This window comes from Notechis scutatus, chromosome 10 (assembly GCF_049901735.1).
Source record: "Notechis scutatus isolate UNSWTSFEM ecotype Mainland chromosome 10, rNotScu1.2, whole genome shotgun sequence".
In the NCBI taxonomy this organism is placed as follows: domain Eukaryota; kingdom Metazoa; phylum Chordata; class Lepidosauria; order Squamata; family Elapidae; genus Notechis; species Notechis scutatus.
In genome coordinates, this window is record NC_142018.1 from 3137004 (window position 1) to 3163896 (window position 26893).

Genomic DNA, 26893 nt, shown 5'->3' on the forward strand with positions numbered 1-26893 from the left:
TTACATAATGTAGCTTAAGTACTTCTGGTAGTGATAAGTGAAAAATCTCTTAGATAATGACACCTTTCTCCACATGGTATATGGGCTGACAATGTGAAAAATAAGGACATGGGTCTGGATATTATGGAAACAGCAAAAGCTTTAGTAGAGTGTTCATTTAGACAGATTATGGATTCAGATGGATATGGGATAAGATTTTGAAACTAATCATAAGAATTCTTCCCATGAAAAAATTCTGTAGTGTGGAGGCATATGTTTATAAATAGTCCTTGACTTATGACCACAATTGAGCCCAATTTATGTTAGGTGAATTTTGCCCCATATAATGACTTTTTTTTGCCACAGTTGCTAAGTGAATCACTGCAGTTGTTAAGCTAGTAACATGGCTGCTAAGTGAATCTGATTTCCCCATTAACTTTGCTTGTCAGAAGGTTGCAAATGGATTGCATGAACCCAGGACGTTGCAATCATCATAAATATATCCAGTCAACCCTTAACCAGCTTGCTAATCGGCCTATCAGAAGGTTCTCTGTCAAACTTTTTTCTGAAGTCAAGTTCTTTTTTATCTAGCTTGAGTTATATTATTAGTTCAGTCTATTAAGGATTAAAAATACTCGATGAAAAAAAGTCACCCTGCCAAGATCGGATTGTTTTTGTTGTTATTGTATCATTTTAGGACTTGTGCTGATTTTGTGTAATTTCCACCACAGGATATTTGTAGCTCAATGTCTTTAAAACTGCTTTGGCTCTTCTCGGGATTGATGTCAAAGTGTCTGCATTTCTCTCAATCCTTTTTCCTCTTTCTGAAGATCGGATCAACATTTCCACTCCTCTTTTCATCTGCCTCTTCTTTCAGTCTTCTCAATTTGTCAAAGATAATAAAGGCTTAGCCAGACCATCAAAAGATACTTCTTTCGTTATCCCAGCACACAATCAAGGAATTATAGTCTCTGGTGTTATTTTTATCAGTTTAAAGCTTCAATCATCTCATGTTCTTCTCAACTTTCTGAGGAAACATGTTGCAGAAGATTTAACCAATTTGAAGCTGGGTAGCTCTGCCTTTTCTTTCTTACTAGTTACCATTTTCTTATCTTCACTGATCATCTTCCTTTTCTTTGGAACTGAATTGAAAAAGCTCTTATTATTATTCTTGGTGTCCTTTATCAAGCTTTAACTCATTCAGAACTTCAGCTGCCCCACTTCTAAAGTTCGATGCTGTATAATTCCTTCTCCATTTCTATTGATTCTTTTGCAGAAATTACATTCGTCAATTGCTCCAAGATGTCCTAAATCTATTTGCCCTCCTATCCATGAGTTGAACTCAGTTTGAAAGAGTATTTGCCTTTACTGTTTTACTAAAGCCTAAACTCATCTTGTTTATTTCGCATCAACTTGAGAAATACAAACCACGAGCTTTCTTTCCTGGTGTTCTTTCTGATTTTTCACTCAGTGATGTAAGGGGTCAGATTAGAGAAATGTGCTCATGGATCAGAAAAAAAGATATTAAGACCTATTTTCCTTTGAAAATGTTATATTCCTGGTTATTATTATTATATCATAAACTTCTGATGTGCTTGTAAGATGGATGTCAGTAGGATGTCAATGGGTTTCCCAGAGGACTTTCTTTCTTTCTTTCTTTCTTTCTTTCTTTCTTTCTTTCTTTCTTTCTTTCTTTCTTTCTTTCTTTCTTTCTTTCTTTCTTTCTTTCTTTCTTTCTTCTCTTTTCTTCCTTCCTTCCTTCCTTCCTTCCTTCCTTCCTTTCTTTCTTTCTTTCTTTCTTTCTTTCTTTCTTTCTTTCTTTCTTTCTTTCTCTCTCTCTCTCTCTCCTCCCTCCCTCCCTCCCTCCTCCTTCCTCCTCCTCCTCCTCCTCCTCCTCCTCCTCCTCCTCCTCCTCCTCCTCCTCCTCCTCCCTCCTCCCTCCCTCCCTCCCTCCCTCCCCCCCTTGTACCCTGCTTTCATTATTTTTAAAATCAGGACAAAACAGAGGTGGTATTCAGCAGGTTCTGACTAGTTCTGGAGAGCCGGTAGTGGAAATTTTGAGTGGTTCGGAGAACCAGCCAATCTCGCCTCTGACTGGCCCCGCCCCATCTATTATCTGCCTCCCATTGAGTTCTAGCTGACCGGCTGGGTCTTCTTTTGTTGCCCTGCACAGGAAAACAGAGCTGGAAAGCAGGTTAGTGCGGTGGGGAGAGAATGGAGATTTTGCAGTAACTTTCCCCTGCCACGCCCACCACACCACCCACAGAACCAGTAGTAAAAAAATTTGAATCTCACTACTGGGACAAATACAGCATCTGCAGGCCATCTTCTCTCTTTTCTTTCTACAGTTGTAATATTTTGTTCATAGAGCTTCCAACATCCTGACATTTGTGTCTGTGCTGTTCACAGCAGTTCTCCCCTCACCCCACTCCCTATCGAGATGAAAATGGGGCTCTGTAATGCAGGCTGGTTGTCTGTCTGTCTGTGCATGTCTGGTTGTGCCATATCTCCATAATATCAGCCACATGAAGACCTTTGCTTGGACACCTCCACCGCTAATGAATTCCTGGCAAGGCGTCTGCCCTCTGCTCTTCCACAAAGCCACCTGTCCTACAGAAGCCCTTCAGTTTTGTTTTGCACCTCTGAGACAAAGGTCAACAAATATGAGTAGTGGGGAAGAGGAGGATCTTAGCATCTGACAGAGGAGAATATTTAGAGCTCAGGGGTGAACCGAAGGTTCCTTTGGTGAGTGTTTTCTTGCAGACGTTTCATTATCCAAACTTGGTAACATCATCAGTGCTAGTAAGGAGTGGAGTTTACTCTCTGTTTATTTTCTTCTGGCTTGCAACATTAACAGGTGACGGGGTAAGAGCAGGCAGCAGTGTGGACGTGGCCAAAGAGGACACGGCCAACTTATGACTGTTGCAGCATCCCCATGGTCTCGTCCTCCAAATTTGAATGCTTGGCAACTGACTTGTATTTACCACAGTTGCAGTGTCCTGGGGCCATGTGATCCCCCACTTTTGCAAGCTTCTGACAAGCAAAGTCAATGGGGAAGCCGGATTCACTTAACAGCCATGTTCCTAACTTGACAATGGCAATGATTCACTTAACCACTGTGGCGAGAAAGGTCACAACATGGGACAAAACTCCCTTAACAAAGGTCTTATATTTCAATATAAGTTTGGGGCTCAGTTGTGGTCAAAGTCAAGGATTGCAGGTGTGTGTCGGGGGGAGGGGAGTGTTGAGGGAGTGGGCAGCCTTGTTGGGTCCTTGGAGTAGCCAAAGGACTCAGAATTGTTCTTGAAACAATAGAAGGGTTGGAGGGGATGGAGGGAGCGTAGAGGGTCTTCTAAGGGAGGGACTGTTATTGTGGACCAAAAGGACGTGATTTCTGCTGTTCGTATCTGATGCAGAAATATTTCCTTTTGAATTGATTTTCTTGGGCATGGGGTTGGACTAGATGACCTACAAGGTCCCTTCCAACTCTGCTATTCTGTTATTATTGACCTCAAAGTGGAGGGAAAGCAGACAGACCTGCCATATGAGTCTGTCAAATGGCAAACCAAGTTGTGCAGCTCCCGCTTCGTCTGTCTTCCCCTCCCCCCCCCTTGGGACTAAATCTGCTCAGGGCAGGATCCTTCTGACAAATCTTCAGCTGCAGAAATCTCAGCCACCCCCCCCCACCCCCACCAGCTCCCATCCCAGTTGGGAGCACCAGAACCATGGTTCCCTGCCCCTCTCGTGAGGAAAAACAGCCCTGGGGCTCTCCTGGAGCTACCCCAGTTTCCGATCAGCAGAGTCCTTGGGTGCCCCAGTCAGCAGATCTGGCTCAGTGTTCCTGCTCTCCCTCTCTTTGCACTGCTTCTAGCCATCAGATTGCCTGTTTTTATTTTTTATTTTATGAAACGAAGAAAAATCTGGAAGTGATTGCACTGCTGCATTTCTTGAATTGGCTGGGCTGCCATGCCCAGTTCATTTCCTTTAAGGAAATACACCCGGAGTGGGGTGGGAGTGAGGATAATTAGAGCTTCATTGCATACACAATCCCATATTGTTTATCCAGCCCGAGTTAAAAAAAATGGAGCCCTCGAGATCAGAAAACTGGAGAGATAAAGGCAGGATCCGATCCCAGGCTGCTTTCATTACGGGCCCTGCGTTTCCTAAGCTTCTTCTGAAATTTGTTCTGTGTTGTTACAACCAAAGCAGAGGAATCACAGCTTGGAAGTGGGGGGTTGGTGCTCTTAGCTCTGTCCTGGCAAATTCCAAGAAAAGTCCTCCCCTCAAGTTATCCCCAGTGCTGTCAACAATGGCAAGCTCTCTTGTGGGATCTTCTTATGGATGTCCTCTCAAAAGGATAGGCAACAAAACTCTCCACAAGAGTAGCTGCCTGGGATGAGCCCCACCTCTGTGATTGTCCTCTGGAGGTGCTTGAAAGACTAAAAAGTGCCACGAATCAAGAAGGAAAGAGTGAATGCTGTGCTTCAAAAAGGGGTGGCCTTTTGGGAGTGAGATAGATGGCAATGTGGATGGCAATGAAAAGCTGATTCCAGGTGCTGGCCAGAAGAGTCCATTTCTGGACTAGTGACACTGAACATGGGGTGTGAAGTCTCTAGATCAGTACAATACTCAAATGTTTGAGTTTACTCTTTAATCTTGTCCATCTGTGGTTTTTCCCTATACAGGTAAATATACAGTAAGGTCACTCTCTGTCTTAAATGCTTTCAGTGGCCTCTTAGAGATGGCATGAGGGAAGCCATATTTTTGTGAGAAGCCCAGAAGGTCCAAATATTTACAGTTGATATCTATGATTCCAAAAGAAAAAAATTTCATGAGGGTCCAAAGGTCCCATATAAGCAAGAGTTTTCAAACTCTCCTTGGAACTGCAAGAAATCCCCATTCTTCAGACACGAAGCAGGAAAGCTCTGAGAGACAGAATTTAACTTGGCAGCACAAGGAAACAACAGCCAACTGCCAGCCATCAACACACCAGTCAAGTAATAGGAAGCCACACCTAACTACGCACCACATAAGTACGATGCAAAGAGCAGCCCAAAGCACATATTTCAGTAGAGAGAAGTTCCATGAGGATGGGCTCCAGCGTGAATCTGAAAGCTTGGAAGACTTGGTCCCAGTGTCCAACCCAGATTGGATCTTGCAACATTATCCCTGCCTTCATTCATGAGAATTGTTGCCTGTACAAGATTGGCTAATGGAAAATTGTTCCAAAGGGATGATACCAAGGTTCAGGCAGAACTCAGGTGAGAGAACTAACAGGAAGTGGGAAAGAGTTGGAGGTGCTTTTTGTAGGCCAATAGACAGACTGGAGACAGTGACAATGTCTGGGGTTCTGACAAAGATCTGCCCCCTGGCTCGCTCACTCTCAGAAAAGCAAATGGCTGCAGGATTCCTGGCTGTCTCTCCCTGACCTTCTCATCTGTCTCTTGGAGGTCAAGGCAATCTCCCAATTTTGCTGGTGGATACCAAGAGGCCCATCCTTCCTGTCCTCTCCCTTCCGCAGGCACTGCTTTCTCCAGTGTCATTTGTGCAAAAAGACAGGTAGACACTTTGCAGGATGCTCCTCTGCAAAACGTCTTACTTCCTAATTCTGAATGGCAGGCTTTGTGGGATAATCTCCACCTTCCCCTCCTTGTCCCCCTCTTCATTGTGGTATCACCATGCAGCCACCCTCTGGGCGTTCATCGGTCCTGGCCAACATTATTTGGAAGGTTATAAGACTCATCCATTAAAAAAATAAACCTGCACAAAATAGCAATAGCAACAGCGCTTTGACTTACATATTGCCTCTCAGTGCTTTACAACACTCTCTGTAGAAGCATTATTTGCATATTGCCCCCAACAATCTAGGCCTACATTTTCCTGACCTCAGAAGGATGGAAGGCTGAGTCAGCCTCAGGCCCCATCAGGACTGAACTCCTGGCAGTGGGCAGAGTTTGCCTGCAGTAGTGCATTCTCACCACTGCGCCGCTACGACTCAATACTTGTGAGCAACATCAAAAGAGGTTTGCCTGTGTTTCCATAGGTGGATAGTATCAGTCAGGTTGTGTCTCCTCCCTTTTGTCCTGTTGTAAGGACAACATTCGGGGGTGGGTAGGGAGAGTGATCCAGCTCCACATCCTGAATGTATAATTGTTCAGGAAAATCACTTTTCCTTTCTGACTCTAAAATTGCCACCGCATTTTGATGGCCCCGTGGTGGGATCTTCTGCCTCCCAAGTTCTTCTTCTAGCTTGATTTTGCCAAAAATCCAGCAAAGGCCTAGCAGCCCCCAAGGCCTGCTTGAGGGGTCCCAGAAACTCCCAGCGGGTTCCGGTTTGCCCGAGGGCCTCCTGTGTGGTTTGGGGTTCGACGAACTTCTACTTTGCTAGAAGGAGGCAGGGCCTGCAGGAACCGGAGCCGAATCCCATTTTGTCCTGCAGCTAAGAGGCTGTTGCTCCCCACACCCACCCCTTCCCTGCCTTGGAGCAACGGGAACATGTGGCTGGCAGACTTCTATTAAATGTGTATTTCTCGCTCACCAGCTCTCTCTTATTTTGCTTGCTTGACAGAATTTAGATTAGACAAAACATGAGATCATTCCTGTCCTAGAAACCAAAAATAGCCTCTTCCTCCACCAGCACAGCCCTGTTTTGGGGTTGGGGAATTATCCTGGACCCCCTGAACAGCAACTCAACAGGATGTTTCATCATGATCCTTATGGTAAAAGGGACTATTCAGGCACCTCACTGAACAAGTGGACAGGGACCTCCAACACACTCTTGGGTCCCTTTGGGTCAACATCTCCAACATCTCTCTCCCCTGCCCCAGCCAGGTCCTCTGTGCTTCTTTGCCTGTTATCTACACAGGTCCCCTTCCAGGTTCAGCCCCTGAATCAGGTGGATGATTTTGTGCTGTCCAACAGCCAGCTTGGTATCGAGGAAACCAGGCTGGAAACTGGGTGACAGTAAATTGTAGCCCCACCTCAGGCAGGAAGCCAGCTGGAAAATCTTGGGTCAGTCACTCGGGCCTCTCAGCCCTAGGAAAGAGGCAATAGGAAAACGTTTATGAAAAACCTTGCCAAGAAAACTGTCAGGGCTGTGTTGGTGGAGGAAGAGGTTATTTTTGGTTCAGGCAAGTTGACTGGAGTTAGCACTGACTCAAACACACACAAACATGCACAAATACGCTGCCCACATTGCACCCAAAGTGAGTTTACACAGAAAGTCGCCTCCTTCTCAGGTGTTGTGCTGGGTTCCCTCCAACCAACTTGCACAAGAAGAACAATGCTTAATACATCAGTTGGGTTTGTGAGCATCCACTCCTGGCTCCCTTCCAAGGGCTTCCAAAAAGGACCTCACAAAATGTTATCAAAGGGCCACTGAGCCTTTCTACACACCAACCCCATATATCTTTCACCTCCAGCAGCTGGGCTTATGGGGAACCCACGTCAACTATAATTAAGTGTTTTTTTCTGCTCAACAAGCTGCACTTCCTTGGAGGCGGGGGATGGGCGGCAGTGGTCCTCCCGGTTCCCAGGCTTCCACATTCTCCTCCCAGATCCTCAAAATGCAAACTCCAATTTTTACCTTGATGCTTCACAGATCTCCAATTGTTTCATGTGGCCAAGACGGGGGGTCAGCCCATCCCACTGATTCCACTTTCCAATGGCCTAGATCGAAGCAGACTTGCCTCTCATATATTTCCACAAAAAGGAAATGATACCTTTTAAATGAGGAGCCTACAGCTGTTGCATTAAAATAAAAGTAGCTCTGCCCTTTTGCTCAGTAAGCAGGGACTTTACGTCTTATGAACTTCTTTGTTTTCCTGTCTCTCTTGTGACCTGCATAATAGTTGTGGTTGCAGGTGCATCCTGCACCCTTGGCAGCATCATTTCCCAGAGCCTCTGGCTGAGTGAGACCCAGTCATACCGGGAGAGATGCCTTGGCGGAAAGGATGGGAAATTTCTCCTGGATGAGGCCACCACCCGATACAATCTGGGCACTTGCTTATTCTCAGGTTCTCGCCAAGCATTTGAACTGGATTGTGTTCTTCTTTCATCTTCTTTCTTGTCTTCTGCTGCATGTGGGGTGGGGTTTTCTCTTTCTGCCTGGGAGTGGTGGAATTCAAAGAGACCTCACACTGACTTTGGCCGTGTTATGCTGGGAATCTACCGGATGATATGAATGCATCATTCCATTTAGCCAAGACCAGAGAGAAGGAAACAGCGATCCCAGCTGGGCTCACCAGCTCGCTCTGGCAGATAGGTGAAGCTGTCTCTGCATCTGGGAAAAGCTTTTACTTCTCCAGAATAGGAAGAGAGAAACTTGATCCAGTGCCTAGCAGAGAGATCTTGCTCTGGCGCCACCACCCACCATCTCTCTTGGCTGCCTCCCCCTGCCAGACGCAGCCCACCTCCCCAGGTGGCGGCCAGTTAGGCAGAGGTGCTGGGAGCCTAAAGCACCTCTGCTGTCATGGCTCGAAGAGGATCTTCTTTGCTGTCCCGCTGCCATTCTGGAGCAGCAGGAATTGCCCTGGGGGAGCCAGGAGGGGCCCTACGCAGAGTTTCTTTCTTTCTTTCTTTCTTTCTTTCTTTCTTTCTTTCTTTCTTTCTTTCTTTCTTTTTCTTTCTTTCTTTCTTTCTTTCTTTCTTTCTTTCTTTCTTTCTTTCTTTCTTTCTTTCTTTCTTTCTTTCTTTCTTTCTTTCTTTCTTTCTTTTTCTTTCTTTCTTTCCTTTCTCTCTCTCTTTCTTTCTTTCTCTCTCTTTCTTTTGCTTCCCTTCCTTCCTCCTTCCCTTCCCTTCTTTCTTTCTTTTTGAAAAAAGTAACTGACAATGAAGCATTTTCCTCTAAATGGAAAAAAGAGAAGAAGAACATTGGTATAAAATTGGAATAGCCAAGAAAGAAAGAAAGAAAGAAAGAAAGAAAGAAAGAAAGAAAGAAAGAAAGAAGAAAGAAAGAAAGAAAGAAAGAAAGAAAGAAAGAAAGAAAGAAAGAAAGAAAGAAAGAAAGAAAGAAAGAAAGGTCATGCCGTGCTCAGAGACATCTGAGAGGCCAGGTTGGCAGTAGTATGAGAAACATGTGCCCTACTGTTCATACAATTCACCTTGTCAGAAGGATTAACCATCTCTTGCTGATCGCCTTCTTTGAAGAAGCACCTTCAAGGTGTGGCTTCCACGTAGGGCTAAAGGGGGTGCCTTGTTAAGTGCCTTAAACAAGCCTTGAATGATGGGCTTTCTTGATAACACGCTCCATCCAGTTCCACCAGGGCAGGAAATGCCTTCCATGCACCCCAGAGTTTCCTGAAGGCCTCTTTGGCTGGAAGGACCTTGAAATCCATTAACTGCAGCCATGTCCATTTCCTGGTGCCTTTCAAAACTTTCTTGCCAAGCTTGGCCCCCACCCCCAGCACACCACGTGACCTCCTCCAGAGAATGAACTGCTCTTTGTCTGGTCTACAGATCTTCCAGGTTTGGGGCCTCTTCATAATAAAGGGGCGAAAACATAACTGATGATTCAAAGGGTCCTGTTTTTTTTTTCTTGACCTCAGTTTCAGCCTTGTGAATTGGGATGAATTGAAGGAGTTCCAAGAACATCCTAGCAGAACTTGGCCCTTGAAAATTGTTTCTTAGGAGCAGGCACCTCAGTTTAGGCTACATCCTCATGTTTGCGGTTTGTATCCTTGGAACTGTGTGCCCTGAATGCTACAAAATAAATTTTAAAGTATGTTCTTGATAGCCAAATCCGTTGTACCACTATTTTTTTTTTTTTAAAGTGCCCGGCTAACTTGCTTCCATTAACTGTGGAGATTGGGCATGCAATACCTCTGCCAGGGCGCCTCAGTCAAAAATCTCTCTGCCCGCAGAAAACCATCAGCCAAGCAGCGATTTGGCATCTCCAGATGTTTCAGCAGTTGTTTCCTAATGTCTGTGCTCACTGGGGCTCATGTAGTCCAAACATTTTGAATGCTACCAGCTTGCCTGGTCAGTTCCATACATATCTTTGCAACTTTCAGTTCTAGAAATATGTCTTTTTAAATAAAAGTTGATGTTCAGAATATGAATATATATATATATGTATGTATGTATGTTATTCAGCTTTGCTCGGGTATTTTCCCACGTCATTATAGTTGTGCTTTTAAAGTTGTAGCAACATTTCGGCAGAATCTCATCTGCCATCATCAGGCTTCTGTATTGTGTTCGTTTGTGAGTCAGACTTTCACAGCCGTTTCAGTTTTAAATTTGGGGCTAGCCTACTGCTGTGCCAGAATGGTTTTTTCTTCCTCCTGATTGGTTGGGAGTCTTGGTCTGTGTTTATTGGTCTTGGAGTTTGCTGTGTTCTGCTTGATTGGTGTTTCTAATATCTTCTGTCTGTTTTGTGGCTTTTTTTGTCTTGATTGGCTGGCAACATGGATATGCAGGAAAGTGAACATGCTCCAAGGGTCTCTATCCCTAAGAAAGATGCAAACCTCCACACAATATTCTTGCAGGATATCTGGTGTGTTAGTAGTGAGGAGCTGGCTGCTGTGCTGTACAGAGAGAAAACAATGTAAGTAGGACAGCCTGATTGCCTCAATCTCTGGCTCTGCTTTCTCTTCCGTTCCCTCTTTCCTTCCCTTCCCTTCCTCCCCCTTCCCTTCCCCTCCTCCTCTTCTCCATTCCTTTTCCTTCCCTTCTCTTCCTCTCCCTTCCCCTCCAACTTCCCTTCCCCCTTCCCTTCTCTTCCTTTCCCTTCCTTTCCACTCCCCCTTCCCTTCCCTTCTCCTTTCTCTTCCCTTCCTTTTCCACTTCCTTTTCCTTCCCTCTTCTGGAAAAAAGGGATTCCAGAAATCTTCCCACGTATCTTATTTTCTGCCCCATTTTGTTCTTACATCTTATTTCTCCACTGTTCTCCAACTTTATCAGAGTTTTGTGTGTGCCTTTCCTACAAGTTTTTCATTTTTTTCTTGATAGTCAACCAAGACTTACAAACCTGGAGCATGTTTCAGTCCATCATTCAGTCTGATTCTTTCCAAACTCCACACATTAATGCAGCCAATAAAGGCACAGACCCTGATCAGAACGGATTCCCCAAGCGCAGGATTTCTTTTTCCAGCCTAAAGACAAACATGCTCATTGACCCACAATCACACACACCACTCTGAGTTCATGAATCCGCAGACCACAGAAAATCCAGATGAGTTTATGCATGATGAAAGAGCTGGAGTGGGAAGGAAGGTGGATTTTAATCAGGAAGCATGAATACTTCTGTAGAGCACCACAAGGGTTTGCAATCTGATTTCAAATGCAAAAAATCGTTCCCAGCAGAAGCAGAAATACAATCTGGTGATCATGGCAGGAGGGGAGAGAATAAAACCACCCTCTTGAAGAAACATTTCAAGAGGTCAGAAAGCCACAGGAAGAGGCCTGGAGACTAAAACATATGAAGAACGGTCACTGCATATGGCCAGTGTAGAGAAAAGAAGGATGGAGGGGACATAAAAGCAGTCTTCACGTATTTAAGGGGCTGCCACAAAGAAGAGGGGGGTCGACTTATTTTCCAAAGCACCAGAGAGCAAGAAAAGAACCAATGGATGGAAAATAATCAAGGACAGAAGCAACCTGGAACTAAGGAGAAATTTTCTGAAAGTGAGAGAACAACTCACCCATAGAACAGCTTATTTCCATAAATTGTGAGTGCTCCCATCACTGGAGAGACTGGACAGCCCCTTGTCTGGAATTGGAAAGGGACTCCTGCTTGCACAGGTGGCTCCATTCCAGCTTTATTCTGATTGATAGATATTGTCTCCACTGCCTTCTCTTTCCTTCCTGTCAGGGTCTTAATAAGGAAACGTGGATTTGACAAGGACCACTTGACCAGGCAAGAGCTGAGCAGGTCTGAAGGACCATCTCAGAGTCACACCAAGCAACACTCCCTGAATTGTCTCATCACCTCCAACCTCAGCCCACCCTCAGATCTGCTTCAGAGGGTATAAGAGGTTGGAAGGTGACCACTAGCACATCTTCCAACCTGCTTCCAAATCATGGTGGAGAAAATAAACCTGACAAACAAACAAAAGGGAGGCTGTACCCCCAGCCGTCTTTTAAAGATGGCCAAAGTCAAACCCAGTTTGCTTAATCCCACCGGCCCCAAACTGACCCTCCCTGCCCCAGACAAAGCCCCTGCAAGCCCATCTAGACCCAAGACTAGAAGCCTCCTCACTCGCTCAAAGCCCAGTCTGTTGCAACCCAAAGAAGCCCAACCTCACCTTCTCCATCGGCTGATGACCCCCATCTCCTTCACAAGGGGCTATCCCAGCTCAGCTGACCTCCCAAAAGGTACCTTTTTCCCAACAAGAAATTCACCCCAGGGACATTGGCCAGGACTGACTAGCTCCCCCAAACTGGCTGACCAATCTAGGATTTCCCATCTTGCAGCCCTCAATTTCTATCACATTTTGACTTTCTCATTGTTCAGTGTCCCTCTTTCTTACAAAGCAGACATCTTCCCTTCCAGCCAGCCTATCTGGCTGCCTTGCCTTCCCCCTTCCCTTCCCTTCTTTTTATCCAAAAGAAAAGAGGGCTTCGAGAAATCATCCCATATCTCTTCTCTTATTTTCTGCCCCATCTTTTTTCTCCAGTTTTCCATCTTTATCAGAGTTTAGCATGTGCTCCATTAAGCTAAACCTTCTCTACCTGCTTGCTAACCTTCTCTTTCCACAGACAATATGCCATGGCTGCCATTCTGCTAGTCAAGCATAGCAAGCTGACAACCTGACATTAGCAACGGAGGGTGGGGGAGGGAAGAGAGGGTTGGAATTTGGGGTGGGGTGGGGGAATTAGGGGAGGGATGGAAACCAAGCTGTGCTGGTCTGAAGCCTGAGAAACACCAGCCAGCCCAAGGTCACCATTGGTATGCAGAGCTGGAAAGCCCACAAACTGAAGGTCCATTACCCAAACAACATTCACGCACCCAATTGGATATTACTTGATAATGGGAAGGATGGCCAGGGAAAAAGTAAAGTTAAGTGTATTGTTTGCATGTGAAAACACCAGATCCAGCTTTGCTACTTCTGTAACCACTTAAGCTTTAGTAAAGTATCCTCTTGGTGAAAATAATGGGCCGGGAATCTTTCTTTACCGGATGATTGAGTGGGATGGTTGATACAATAAAGGATTATAAAAGCGGATTGGTGATCACTGTTAGTTTTTAAATGGTTAACTTATTAGTGTGGGGATGCCCAATTCCTAGACTTGCTTGCTTGAAGGCTTTGGGGTTGCCTCCTCACTCCTTCTCCAGTCCTTTTATTTTTTGGAGTGGGAGGATCTTTGCAAGAGGCCCTCCCATCCCTCACCTTTGCAGAACGGAGGGCAGCGAAGGTAACTCTGAGGATTTTAATCCCAAGTCTCTTTGACTCGCATCTCTGTGTGAGAAAGTCATCCATTTGCTTTAGGATTTTTCACCTGTTTCATATTTTGCTGGTTTTTCTTATGAAAGATGGCAGTGCCTTGTCGGCTTTTAAGGACACAGCCCTTAAGCATCCCCACAGATAAACAGAGACACAATTGTAGCCAGTCCTTCTTTTAAAAAGGCCACTTCATTTTACGTCCATTGTTAAATATGCTCCTCTCGGGCGGTTGCAGTAGAGGCTGTTGGGGGAGGGTCCCAAGGAAGGGGGTTGGGCTGAGCCGTGGAAATGGAGGAAAGCAGGGAGGGGGTGACGAAGGGAGGGCAACTGAAGCGATGTAAAACCAGGCAGGGATGTGGCTTGATGAAATTGATGTGCATTTTAAGTGAACCAATCTGATCTTTCCCCTTTCCGGATAATCAACAAGGTCAAGAAGAAATTAGCCTTGAGGCTCGGGAAGGTCTCAGGGCTGGCATTTGGTGCCTCCCGTGGCCTCCTCTTCAGCCACTCGAGGCCTCTTTTCTCAACTGTCACCCTGCCCCTTTCAGGGCTCGGTCCTCCCACAGGTAGCAGAGCTGGCAGGAAGCCATGGGAGAAACAGGTTTCCTCTGGTTGGAAGGGCAGAGCCTGGCAGGCTGCCTGGGAGGAGAGGCTGCTTGTTTCCAAGGAGAGCCCCTGGCCCCTCCGAGGCCTCCTACTCCTCTCTGGCCACTAGGTGTAGATCTCGGGTAAGGAGACTCACCGACGGTCCAGCAGCTACTGGGTCCTGTTGCTGAAATGTGTAGGACCTCTGCAATAAGAAGGAAGAAAAGGCAGCTGGGCACTTTTAAGCAAACTGTCCTCGTTAGAGGCTTGACTCACTCTTGGTCACGCAGTTTGGCCTCTTTTTTCCTCTGAGAAGCCCAGAAATCAAACCCAGCTGCTCTTTGCACAGGAGAACCTGCAGGTGCGGAAACTGAGGAAAGGCAGGCTTGCCGACGGGCAAATCTTCTCAGAGAAACATTTCTCACCTAATGGGGCGGAACAGAGCTGGCATCCCCGAGGATGAGTCCCCCTACAATCTAAGTCAAAAGTGTCCCCTTCTTCAGGGTCCTGTCAAGCCCCCTTCTGGGTTACCAGAAGTTCCAACAATGAATGTGCTTCACAACGCTGGAATGTTTTTCAGGGCAACTAAAGTTCTTCAGCATTTGGTTTTCCAAACATTTTCATACACTTCGTTTCCACAAATCATGGCCTTCCAGAAGGTAAAGCAGATGAGTATTTGGGGAGTAGTTCTGTGCTGTCTGAAATTGGATTTATTGGGGTTTTTCTTTTCCTACATGATACTGTTGATATTGCAATGGTTTTATCCTATTCTACACGGTTGTAAGCCACACACGTCAATGGCAAATGGTTCTGATAAACAAAGAAGCACAAAGTGGATTTATTTCAGGGTGTCTTTCTCAGCCATCCAGAATTTGGTAGCACAAATATTCTAAGCCAGATGAAGAAAGGAGAGATATTGGATTCTGGACCCAAGATGAAAGGCCCTGGGGCAGCTACTATAATACACAATAGCATCTTCCAACACGTGAGGGGCTGTCTTGGAGAAGAAGGGGTCAACTTATTTTCCAAACCACCAGAAAGCAAGATGAGAAACAATGGAGGGTAACTAACCAAGGACAGAACCAACCTAGAACTAAGGAGAAACCTCCTAGCAGTGAGAACAATCCACCATTGGAATTTGCCTTCAGAAGTTATGGGTGCTCCATCACTGGAGGATTTTAAGAAGAGATTAGAGAGTCATTTGTCTGAAATGGTATTAGGGTCTCCTGCTCAATTGGGGGTGGACTCAATGACAACCAAGGTTCCTTCCAAATTTGTTATTCTCTGATACCTTTCAAAGTTCCCTGAGCATCAGGGAACTACGAGAGAGGACTGGAAAAAGGTTGATGAGATTACAAACTAGAGAAAGGGTAAAAAAATGGATCCAAGAAACTATAGACCAATCAGGTAGAATGCAGAATTGCAGGCAAACTCAGCTCCCAGTCTGGAGTTTGATCCTGACAGGGCTTGAAGTTGACTCAGCCTTCCATCCTTCCAAGGTCAGTAAAATTAGGAGCCAGATTGTTAAGGGCAATATGTTGACATTGATAAACCACTCAGAGAGTGCTTTGAAGTACTATGGAGCAGCATGTAAGTCTACATGCCTTTGCTAACATGACTAAACCAGTAAAATGCAGTGGACATAATTTACTTAGACTTCAGTAAGACATTTGACAAAGTAGATCACACACTACTACTTAGTAAGATAGAATAAAATGGGATAGACAGTACCACCATCAGATGGATTTGTAACTGGCTGACGAACTGCATTCAACATGCAATCCTTAATGGCACTATATGGACATTCATTCATTAATTATATTTCCTATTTCTAAATCACCCATCTCCCTCAGAAATGGGCTATCTGAGGCCATAGAGGGAAACATGCAGCGGGCTACCTCAAGGTTCTGTCTTGGGCCCAGTGCTCTTCAAATCTTCATAAACGATCTAGATGAAGGGATAGAAGGTGAACTCATCCAATTTGCAGACCACACCAAGATGAGGGGAATAGTTAACACTTTAGAGGATAGACTAAGATTCAGAGGGATAATTTCAAGATTATGTGATGTAATATTCTGCCTCTATACTGCACTGGTCATCATTATATTCTGTCGGAAGCGCCGAGGCACTTCCAAGTTGAAAGATTGCACTGGTGAGGCCACACTTGGAATACTGCATCCAATTCTGGTCACCATAATACAACAAAAGAGGTTGAGACTCTCAAAAGAGTACTCAGTAGTGAAACAAAGATTGTTAGAGGACTGGAAGATAAAACATACAATGAAAGTTATCGGAAAGGGTGTGGAGGCTAAATTATATGATGAAAAATTGAGGGAACTAGGTATATCTAGTGTGACTAAGAGAAGGACTGTATGAATTCTATACTATAAGTATTCTATATGAATAGAATACTTTATTTGGCCAAGTGTTATTAGACACGTAAGGAATTTATCTCCGGTGCAGAAGTATTCAGTGTACATGCAAAGCAAGAGAATCATCATCATCATCATCTTCATCCCAATAAGACGGGGAAGTAAAGAAGATAATAAGAAGGATAAATGATAATACTATAACCATACTACATGGGTAAATACACATAGACATTAAACAGCACTGTGAAAATTAGGTATTTATCATATTGATGGAATGAGGGAAAAACTGTCTCTGTGTCTAGTTGCTTTGGAACATAATGCCCTATAGCGTCATCCTTCACTCTTTCAACAGTTGAAACAGTTTATATGCAGGATGTGAGTGGTCTCAATAATTCTGTTCTGTTCTGTACTATGTTCTGTTCTGTACTATGTTCTGTTCTGTTCCGTTCCATTATGTTCCGTTCCATTTCTATTTTTCATAGCTTTTAAGAAGCCCCCACCTGTCAGACACTCTTTCTACTTCAGTATTTCTGTTCAGGAGATTATAGCCAGGATTATCTTAAGCTAATTGCAATCAGGATCCAGGAAAAGGGCAAGAATCATACAGTGTGCATGTTAATGGAAGCCTATTAACATGCACACTTTCCAAGTGAAAATGCAAAACAGAAATGCAGTTGAACCCTTTCCTCAATTTGATAATGCATGTTGCAATCCAAAAATGCATTAAAGTGCATGTCACACAAAGTTAGGTACAACATGCATTAAAAAATGGAAAATCATGACATCAAAAAGTATATGCATAGACATATTGGAGAAAATAATTTTTAGAATATTTGCACTCTAAAGAAAACTGAGAAATGGACATGAAAATGCCCATCAGTGTTCATAGAAATTTTTACAAAAGAATCACTCCTTGATAAAGAAATAGGAGAGATGGGTGTAAGGCTGGAAAAATGAGAAACTGCATACAATTATTATTTTTTGCCTACACACGGAAACATTTGACATGTTCCTCTTTCATTTCCATAATATCATAGATCCTGAGATGGTGGGATCACTTCCACCCAATGTCTTCTCAGTTTTTCCCTCAGTTCTTCCTGTCAGCGAAGATCAGGTATAAGATTACTGATGTCCTTGCCTCGGAAAATGAGATTGTCTGCAAGGTGAGACAGGAATTTGATCTCTCAATTTTAATAGAGCTTGACACACAATAACAGAAGATTCCTCATTTTACAATGTGACTTTTCTGCTTATTCTTCCATATTGAGTGAACCAGCCCCTTTTATTCAGGCTCCTGTCTCTGATATGAGGCAGGCCCTCCGCTCCAAGGTGCAAAGAGGATGGTCTTGATGGTGGTACTGGGTCAAAGGTCAGGCCTATTTCCTGATGGTCCTGGTAGTATATTGCTTACAAGTCCCCAGAGATATTGCCACCGATGGGAAGAAGTGGGATTTAGGAGGAGAGCTAAATCATTAAAAAGTCATAGATTCTATGTCTTTGCTTGGTTGAATTGGTGGGATCCCTTTTAGAAGATCTACTCCTTGTAAGAGAGAATAACTCTTCTAAGATGTTGTTTGCTGTTTTCTCCCCCTCCAGAATCATTATTTTCAGGTATAGAACTGATTAGAACTAGTGATCATATAGAACTACTGATTGCTATAGAACTAGTCAACCCACACTCATTCATACACTCTTGCTTAAAATAGGCAATATCCAAAATCATATATTTATTTATTTATGTGTTTGTTTGTTTGTTTGTCAATTGCTTACAAGATAACAGGTATAAGTATATACATAGTTATGAATACATGAAATGAATACATATAAGAAAAAAATAAAAGAAACAATAGGACAGGGACGGTAGGCACGTTGGTGCGCTTATGCACACCCCCTACAGACCTCTTAGGAAAGGGGTGAGGTCAATAGTAGACAGTCTAAGGTTAAAGTTTTTGGGGTTTGGGGAAGAAACCACAGAGTCAGGTAGAGTATTCCAGGCATTGACCACTCTGTTGCTGAAGTCAGAGTGGTCAATGCAATCAAGTTTGGTGCGGTTAACCTTGAGTTTGTATCTATTGTGTGCTCTTGTATTGTTATTTGTATAACATTGCATTGTTTATGAAATACAGGGAACCATGTAGTTTGTCTTAAACTGCATGTTTGTGTCTTTGATTCAGGTGCATTCCTGTGCATCAGCTATGTTTCTGAACAGTGGTGATGGTTGCTATTTGCATGTACGTTTTCTTTACTTTTTCTTTAGGTATGTATGTCTCTTAAACATAGATACTGGAAAGTTTAATCTTATACAACTTAATACTGTTTTATTGTATTGTGATACATTGTGTAATGCTGCATCAGAAATCAGAATTTTAGTTTAAAAGGTAAGAGCCTTTTTATGTAAGTAAAAGGCACCAGAAAGCACCAAAGAGTCAGAAACAAGCCACCTGTCTGAAATACTATAGGGTCTCCTACTTGGGCAAGGGGTTGGACTAGAGGAACCTCAAAGTCTCTTCCAGCTCTATTCTGGCTAATTAAAGCTGGAGAAAGGGACAAGATGGAGAACTGTGAGCACTGTGAGCTCTATCGTTATGGGATTAGAGCTGACTTCTGGAATCTGTGTCAAGGAGTTCACAAAATACAGCTGGTGACGAAGAGGACAACATTTAAGCACACAATCCACTAATCTTGCTTCTCCCCAGCCTCTGAATATTGATGCCGATTACCTGTTTGCAGAGTCTAAACGTGGATTGGAGCCCTTGACATTTTGTGGAATTGTGGTCAGGTGAACATGGGAGAGGATGGATGCTCTTGGGAGAGCTCCGTTCTCCTGAGGCTGCTCAAGAAGCTCCAGGAAAGTGACTTTTTCAAGGAAAATTCTATCTTCCAGTAACCAAATCTGCTCTGAGTAACTATTATATTCCATTCATAAAGGAGGGCATGAAATGGTTACATTGGCACCTGGGGTATAGTACCCAACAAATCTATAGATTATAGATCATCTTTTAACTGAATTCACATATACAAGTAGTCCTCGACTTACGAACAAAATGTCTGTTGCTAAGTGAGGCAGTTGTTCAGTGAATGTTGCCCCATTTTATGACCTTTCTTGCCTCAGTTGTTAAGTGAATCTCTGCAGTTGTTAAGTTGGTGACATGGTTGTTAAGTGAATCTGGCTTCCCCATTGACTTTGCTTGTCAGAAGGTCGCAAAAGGGGATCATGTGACTCCACGATACTGCAATTGGTCATAAATATGAGTCAGTTGCCGAATATCTGAATTTTGATCACATGACCATGGGAATGCTACAACAGTTGTGTGGAAAACTGTCATAAGTCACTATTTTCAGTGCCCTTGTACCTTTGAATGGTCACTAAATGAACTATTGTAAGTTGAGAACTACCTGTATATGTGAATTCAGTTAAAAGATGATCTAAACTTTGTGACTCTGGAGATGCCTAAGGAGGGTATACATATTCAGGCTCAGAACCAGATCAGATCGAAGATCAAACTATTTGTGGTGGGGGGTTGGACTAGATGACCTACAAGGTCCCTTCCAACTCTGATTATCTGAACAAATAAATCTGTGATGAATATCTGAAGCAGGAAGATCTGACAATGAGTAATGCAGTTGCCATGGTGAAATTACACGTTTAAGAAGGAAGTCGCTTCACGGCAGCATTGATTGGCATCTTCATCAGCAAAAGGTGGTTGCAAGGCCAGCCAGGTGCCTGTGAAAGGCACCTGGGGAAGTTGGCAGCCAGGATTTCCCTCAGTCACAGGCTGAAGTCTCTTTTGTTGCTCTGGATTATTGTGTCTTTCGGAGAACAATGCAGTGCACTGAACACAACCTGTTTATATTGCAAAAGAGTCAAACTTCTACCTCAGGTTTATTTCAAGAAGGTCACAGTGACATCTTATAATCCATCAGAAGCAAGGCGAAAGCTTGTGAAAACCATCAGGAAAAATGGAAAATGAAAGAGAAAGATTTCCTATGGCTTCTGAGGAAAAATAAATTATGAGCATAAATGCAAAGAGAATAGACGTGGTGATTGACCTTGGGGGTTCCTGCAACAAATTGAATGAAGCATTATCTAAAAGCAAGTATTGCCAAAAAACAAACCATTTTTGCCTGTATTTAGCCCAACTGCTTCTGCTCATGTTGCATCTGAGTTTCTTAGAACAGGGGTCTCCAACCAGGGCAACTTTAAGACTTTGTGGACTTCATCTCTGGGAGTTGAAGTCCACAAGTCTTAAAGTTGCCAAGGTTGTGGACTCCTGTCTTAGAACAATAACGAGGTTGATGATATTGTATCTGTTCTCAAAGAAGGTCTGGAACCATCCTTGGCCAAACAGTTCCTTTATCCCCAATATTCCCCAGAAATGTGAGTCAAAGGACATGGTTGGCTTCTGTCAGGGTCAACTGGATGGCACAACTCCCTGTCTAAGAGACTTGGCTCAATTATTGAATATTCTCACAAAGATACAGTTGGTTAGTCTATTCTGACGGTTGCATGGAACTGAGATGTATACCATATGCCATGTCAGAAGCTATGAATTCTTAATTAGACAAATTGTTGAAGAGTGGCATTACAGTCAGATTAGTCCAGGCAGTCACCTTCACTGACATAATGGCACCAACTCCCCCAACCCCATGCAAATGCCACTTTTATGGCATTTAATCCAATATCCCACTTGAAATACTTGGTTGCCACAATGTAAATGTTGAGACTCTAGAAAGAGTATAGATAAGAGCAAAACAGATGATATGGGGACTAGAGGCTAAAACATATAAAGAATGGTTGCAGGAATTGGGCATGTCTAGTCTAGTGAAAAAAAGACATGATAGCAGTTCCAATATCTAAGGGGCTGCCACAGAGAAGAGGGGACCAACCTATTCTCCACAGCAACAGAAGGCAGGACAAGAAGCAATGGACATAAACTAATCAAGGAGAGAAGCAACTAGAACTAAGGAGGAATTTCCTGACAGTGAGAACAATTAACTGGTAGAACGTCTTGCCTTCAGAAGTTGTGGCTGCTCCATCACTGGAAGCTTTTAAGAAGAGAAGTGGACAGCCATTTATCTGGAATGGTATAGGGTTTCCTGTCTGAGCAGGGGTTAGACTAGAAGACCTCCAAGGTCCTTCCAACTCTGTTATTCTGTTATTATTACTTTAGGATTGGTGGTCTCCACTGAAGACAACTGAATTAAACCCGTTTCAAAAAAGGTAGAGGCTATTCTATAAATCTCAATTCCAGAGAACCTAAAACTGCTGTGTCCTTTTCTAGCTATTTGTAGATACTTTGTGAAATTTTCTCCTAATTATGTGTCTATTATAGACCTACTCCAATTAATGGCCAAAAAAGGAGTTGCTCAGCTTGGGTTAAGAGCAGCCACATCTACATTTTAGCAAATGAAAGATGCATTAACAAGGGAATCTTGTTTACATTGTTATAAAACACTCCAACTTGTGTAGAGATTCATGCAAGTCCTGGGGTTCATGGTGCAGATTCAGGATTTACATTGTTATAAAACACTCCAACTTGTGTAGAGATTCATGCAAGTCCTGGGGTTCATGGTGCAGATTCAGGATTTACATTGTTATAAAACACTCCAACTTGTGTAGAGATTCATGCAAGTCCTGGGGTTCATGGTGCAGATTCAGGATTTACATTGTTATAAAACACTCCAACTTGTGTAGAGATTCATGCAAGTCCTGGGGTTCATGGTGCAGATTCAGGATTTACATTGTTATAAAACACTCCAACTTGTGTAGAGATTCATGCAAGTCCTGGGGTTCATGGTGCAGATTCAGGATTTACATTGTTATAAAACACTCCAACTTGTGTAGAGATTCATGCAAGTCCTGTGGTTCATGGTGCAGATTCAGGAAAGTGGATCAAAAAAGTATTTTGCCTAGGCCAGCCATTTTCTTTTCTTTTCTCCACAGTGAAGCTATTCATAAATTTAGAAAAAAATGAAAGTTTAGCCTTGAGATAACCATTTATGTTAGTAAAGGTTCACAGTTTGTTCATACAAATGCTGCAACCACATAAAACCACTGTTTTGCTCTGTAATTTCCAATGTTTCCACTGAAGAATGCAACCTTATGATTTTGTTTGCTAGAAAATGAATGTAGGTGATTTCTTACATGGTCTTCCATTTCCTGATTCAGGATCACTTTCATTGGCAGAAGAATATGTGAGTTAGGGTTGTTGGTTTATGAGCACTGGATTTTGAGGCATCATCATTAAGAGAACTCTGCCTTGCTTCTTAAAAAAAAAAAAAAACACCTTGGCTTGAAGGATTTCAACATGTTGTTCACTGCAACAAATGGCCATAAATAATTCCTGTTCCCTTAAGCATCTTGCTGCTGAATATTCTGTACACAGTGATCTGTTACGTGCTAACAGTTACCAGCCAAATATGGACTCAGTGGAACACTTGATAAAGAACAGCAATGCTTACACGCAAATTTCTACCTCTACGTGATGCTCTGTTCCACGGCCATTAGATCCTTGGATCAAATTGATCATTGCTATTGCTTGTTCCCTTGTGTGTTTTTATGGCCTTAGTCTTATTAGTCTTCCTTCCTGGTGAAATTGGAAAAAAATAATTGCCTAAATCAAACCTTATGCATATTATTCTTCTCCACACAAGCCTTTAAAAAGAAAGAGCTTCCAATTTCTTTTGAGTTAAGCCCATCTCAGACTTAAAGGTGCATTAAATCAATTAGAACAAGTGTCTTCAAACTTGACAGCTTTAAGACTTGTGGACTTCAACTCCCAGAATTCCTGAGCTAACATGACTGGAGGAGGAATTCTGGGAGTTGAAGTCCACAAGTCTTAGAGCTGTCAAGTTTGAAGACCCCTGAATTAGAACATCATCAGAGATGGAATGGACCTTGGGGGTCTTCTAGTCCAACCGCCTGCTCAAGCAGCAGACCCTGTACAATTTCAGACAAGTGGCTGTCCAGTTTCTTCTTAAAAACCTCTAGTGATAGATCACCCACAACTTCTGAAGGCAAGACGTTCCACTGGTTAATTGTCCTCACTGTTAGGAAATTTCTCCTTAGTTCTAGGTTGCTTCTCTCCTTGATTAGTTTCCATCCATTGTTTCTTATCCTGCCTTCAGATGCTTTGGAGAATAGATTGACCTCCCTCTTCTTTGAGGCAACACCTTAGATATTGGAACCCTGCTATCATGATGCTCCTTGTCCTGCTTTGCATTGGACTAGACATAACCAATTCTTCCAATCATTCAGATTCAGATGTTAGACAACTTCATCAGAAATTTGTGGACAAATGAAACATTATGTTGATATCATGCACACAGCTAAGCGAGAATTTTAAAGTTTTAAACTTCAGCTTAGAAACGTTTGTCAACCTCCAGAGTGTTTGAACACAAAGATGGTAGAGTTTAATTAGCTATAAGAAGGACCTGAGAAAGATTCCCTCTCAACTGAATGCATGGAGGAGGCTGTGCCTTTCATTTGGGATGAAGTGCTGCTGGGAGGACCTTGCAGGGGAGGTATGGTTAACCAAAGAAGCAGAACCAATAGCCAAGGGGAAAACCAAAGGGTTGGTGAGACATTTCTGCAGACTCTTACTCTGGAGCTTTTATTCAGAATCCTCCAAGAAAGGATATAGAGTTGCTCTTGAACATCCTCTTCCAGATGTTCACTATCCATGTCTCATGTTCTTCTTTTCCCCTATAAGCCCTTGATGCTAAGCTATGTTGAACCATGCTGGTCCCTTATCAGTTCCTCAAGTCATATGGGATGCATTTCTTTAAGTTCTTCTGGATTCCTGGCTGGGGGAATTTTCTTTTCACTCTTCCACCCCCCTCCCCAATAAGCCCAGGAAGGCAAAGGAAAGGCAAAGGAAGCAGGAGAAACAGAGGGAATCATTTCTGGGAGGGAGACCTGATACTAGGTGACTGTCTTGGATATGCCAGCTGAAAATTCTTATATGTAGCTGCACTGTAAATAGGAATGAGCATAAAAACCTCCAGCGCCTAATTTTTCCATCTCAACTGACAAAGCAAAGTACACTCCCATTCAAAGGCATTGCCCTGTGTCAGGCACATGTGTGAAAGGGTTGGCATCTTTAGGAACCCAATTTTGTCTCAAAGTCTGGTATCTCCTCTGCCTAAAACTATCTACTGTTTTTCCCATTCTACTCAGCTCTCTCTCCCCCTCCTTCCCTCTTTCCCTCCTTCCCCTCTTCCCTCCTTCCCTCCTTCCCTCCCCCAGAGAGAGGAAGGAGGAGGAGGACAGAAAAGAAGAAAGGAGATGCATATATAAATACACTTGGACTGTTTCCTATCTTGAGACCTCATACAAAACCAAAAATCATTTGCCATATGACTGGATCAAAGGGATGGTGAAACCTAAGATGAAAAGCAGAGAATTCCCCATGTGATAAATGCACCTCTTGCTCCTTGAGTGACCCTAAGAAAGAAGCGTCTGGAATTCCACGAGGTCCACCCTTCCCCTTTCAAAGGATGGTTCTCCTGCAGTATCTCTAAAGCCAAACCTGCCCTACTGAACTGAAACTGGGGGTGGAATGATGGAATAAGCAGCATAACAACTTGAGTGTCTCTTAGCCTAAGAGGCTTTGCTGATGAAATTGACCTGAAATTGTTTGTTGTCAGGGATCCTCATATTTATTTATTTTTTAATAAAGTTTTATTTGGGTTTCACACATACAAAATACAAGTAAAACATCTTTTTTGAAAATAGCATGGTCCCAGGTTGAACTTCTTTATACAGACACAAAACTCAATTTCATGCTCCTTTTTGTATTCTATTCCATATCTTATACTATTTTACATTTTCTATATAGTTTTTCCCCTCTTTTAATTTTCTCAATTTTATTTTGATTATCTCATCTCAATTCAAATCATTATATTTATACTTTTGTCTGTTCTGTTTCAATTTCATATTATCTTTTCTCATTAAACAAATTTTCTCCTGTAGTTACTAATTGGAGTATGACACCTTTATATCTTTTAATTACATCCATTCAACTCTTATTTAAACTTCAATATATACCATAAGGTTGTGACCTTCAATATAATACATAATACATAACTTCCAATCGAATTCTGCTTGGTACATTCTTATAATACACACTATATTCTTAAAAAAAAAAAAGATTGTAAATATATGTAATTATAAACCCTCATTGCATTCCAGTTCAGTTCTATCATTAATGATAATTAAAATCTTAACATCTTTAACACTTCTTTTCAATTAAATATCATACTTCCTTAAAAACACATATAATCTCCATAATTAATTTTTCCCTTATTTCTCTTCACATATGTTTTGTAAATCATTAAATATACCTTTTATTACATTTATTTATTGACAAGCATTCCACTGAATTACAATAACTATTTTATCAGACATTTTAACCATACATTGTTTCATATTTTCTAAAATTATTTTTGCTTCTAATATAACAATACTATCTTATGTACCTTTGCAGAATCCCTTTTTCCATTAAGTTTTCACCCATTATCTCTAAATAGGCCCTGTTTCTCTATATTTTGTTTCTGTCCTTTATGACTTCTTTTCCTTTCTTTCTTCCCTCTCATCTTCTCCCTCCCCTTTTTACCCACTTGACTCTCTACTTCTAATTCTCTCTTCTGCATTTCCCTCTTCTGTTGCTTTCTGATTTTATACTTATTTTTTGCTCTATTTTTTTTTGGAGTTGTTTTTCCCAATCTTAAACTTTCCATTCTCTTTCCCCCTTTCCTCCCCCCCATCTAAGATTACTTGTTCATTAAAGATGGCTTCTTCTTTGTCGCAATCTTCTTGTTCTGCAGGCATTTCTTGTTGTTTCTCATAATTCCAATAAAAACTGAAATACAAAGCCAAAAGAACCTCTCCCTTCTTGTGCATCTTCTTTGGACTTTTTAAGTCCCATTTTCAGTTCTTCTAAAAGTGGGGCCATTTTAAACAACCACCCGATTGATTTTAGTCATTCCAAACAATAACCAAGAATCCAGAAATCATCAAGTAATCCAGATAGTCCCAAGTTATACCTTCTTATTTCTTTTTCGACTTTCTCTTCCTGGGGTTTTTGTTGCGATATTTCAGTTAGAATGTATCTTTTGGAAGTCTTGTGGAGATTTTGCTGTAAGTTCTTTTTTAATTCCAGGCAGTCTCCTCCCTTCCAGATCCTACCCTTTTATTCTTTTTCTCTCCTTTCCTGTTTTCAAAAGCTTTTAATTATCCAGAAATCTTTATTATCCCTTTGACTTTTTATTTTCAGCATTAAATGCCTATTGATGTCAAAGTGGATTTTTTTTCCAATTTCTTGCTTAAGTCTCTTAGCTGTTAGTATAGGAAAAGGAGAAAAAAAAAAATCTTTTCCCTTTTCTCTCTCCTTCGCAGCTTAAAAGTCTTCTTAGGGAACAATGTTATTGTTTTTTAACAGTTTCAATTCCAGGGTACCTTATTTGTTGCTTTTGCTGTTTGACCCAGTCAACCAAAACTTTCTCTTCTTATCTTCCTCCTGCACATTCTTTTCCAGTCGAGTTCTTCTTTATGGTGGCCATTTCTGACCACCG

The 26893-nt window shown here is 42.5% G+C and overlaps 2 long non-coding RNA genes across 6 annotated transcripts in view; both read left to right on the top strand.

Annotated features, from left to right (window-relative positions):
• Positions 1–5751, top strand: part of LOC148129735 (uncharacterized) — a 44072-nt gene extending 38321 nt beyond the window's left edge. For 4 of the 5 annotated variants that reach the window (XR_015750699.1, XR_015750697.1, XR_015750696.1 and 1 more), the window contains 2 exons: positions 1975–2173; positions 4665–5751. This is a non-coding gene — a long non-coding RNA (uncharacterized LOC148129735). The remainder of the gene's footprint in view (positions 1–1974; positions 2174–4664) is intronic. The other variant, XR_015750698.1, reaches the window with a different exon arrangement.
• Positions 1–26893, top strand: part of LOC148129734 (uncharacterized) — a 795631-nt gene that overhangs the window by 150743 nt on the left and 617995 nt on the right. The gene's annotated exons all lie outside the window — the stretch shown is intronic.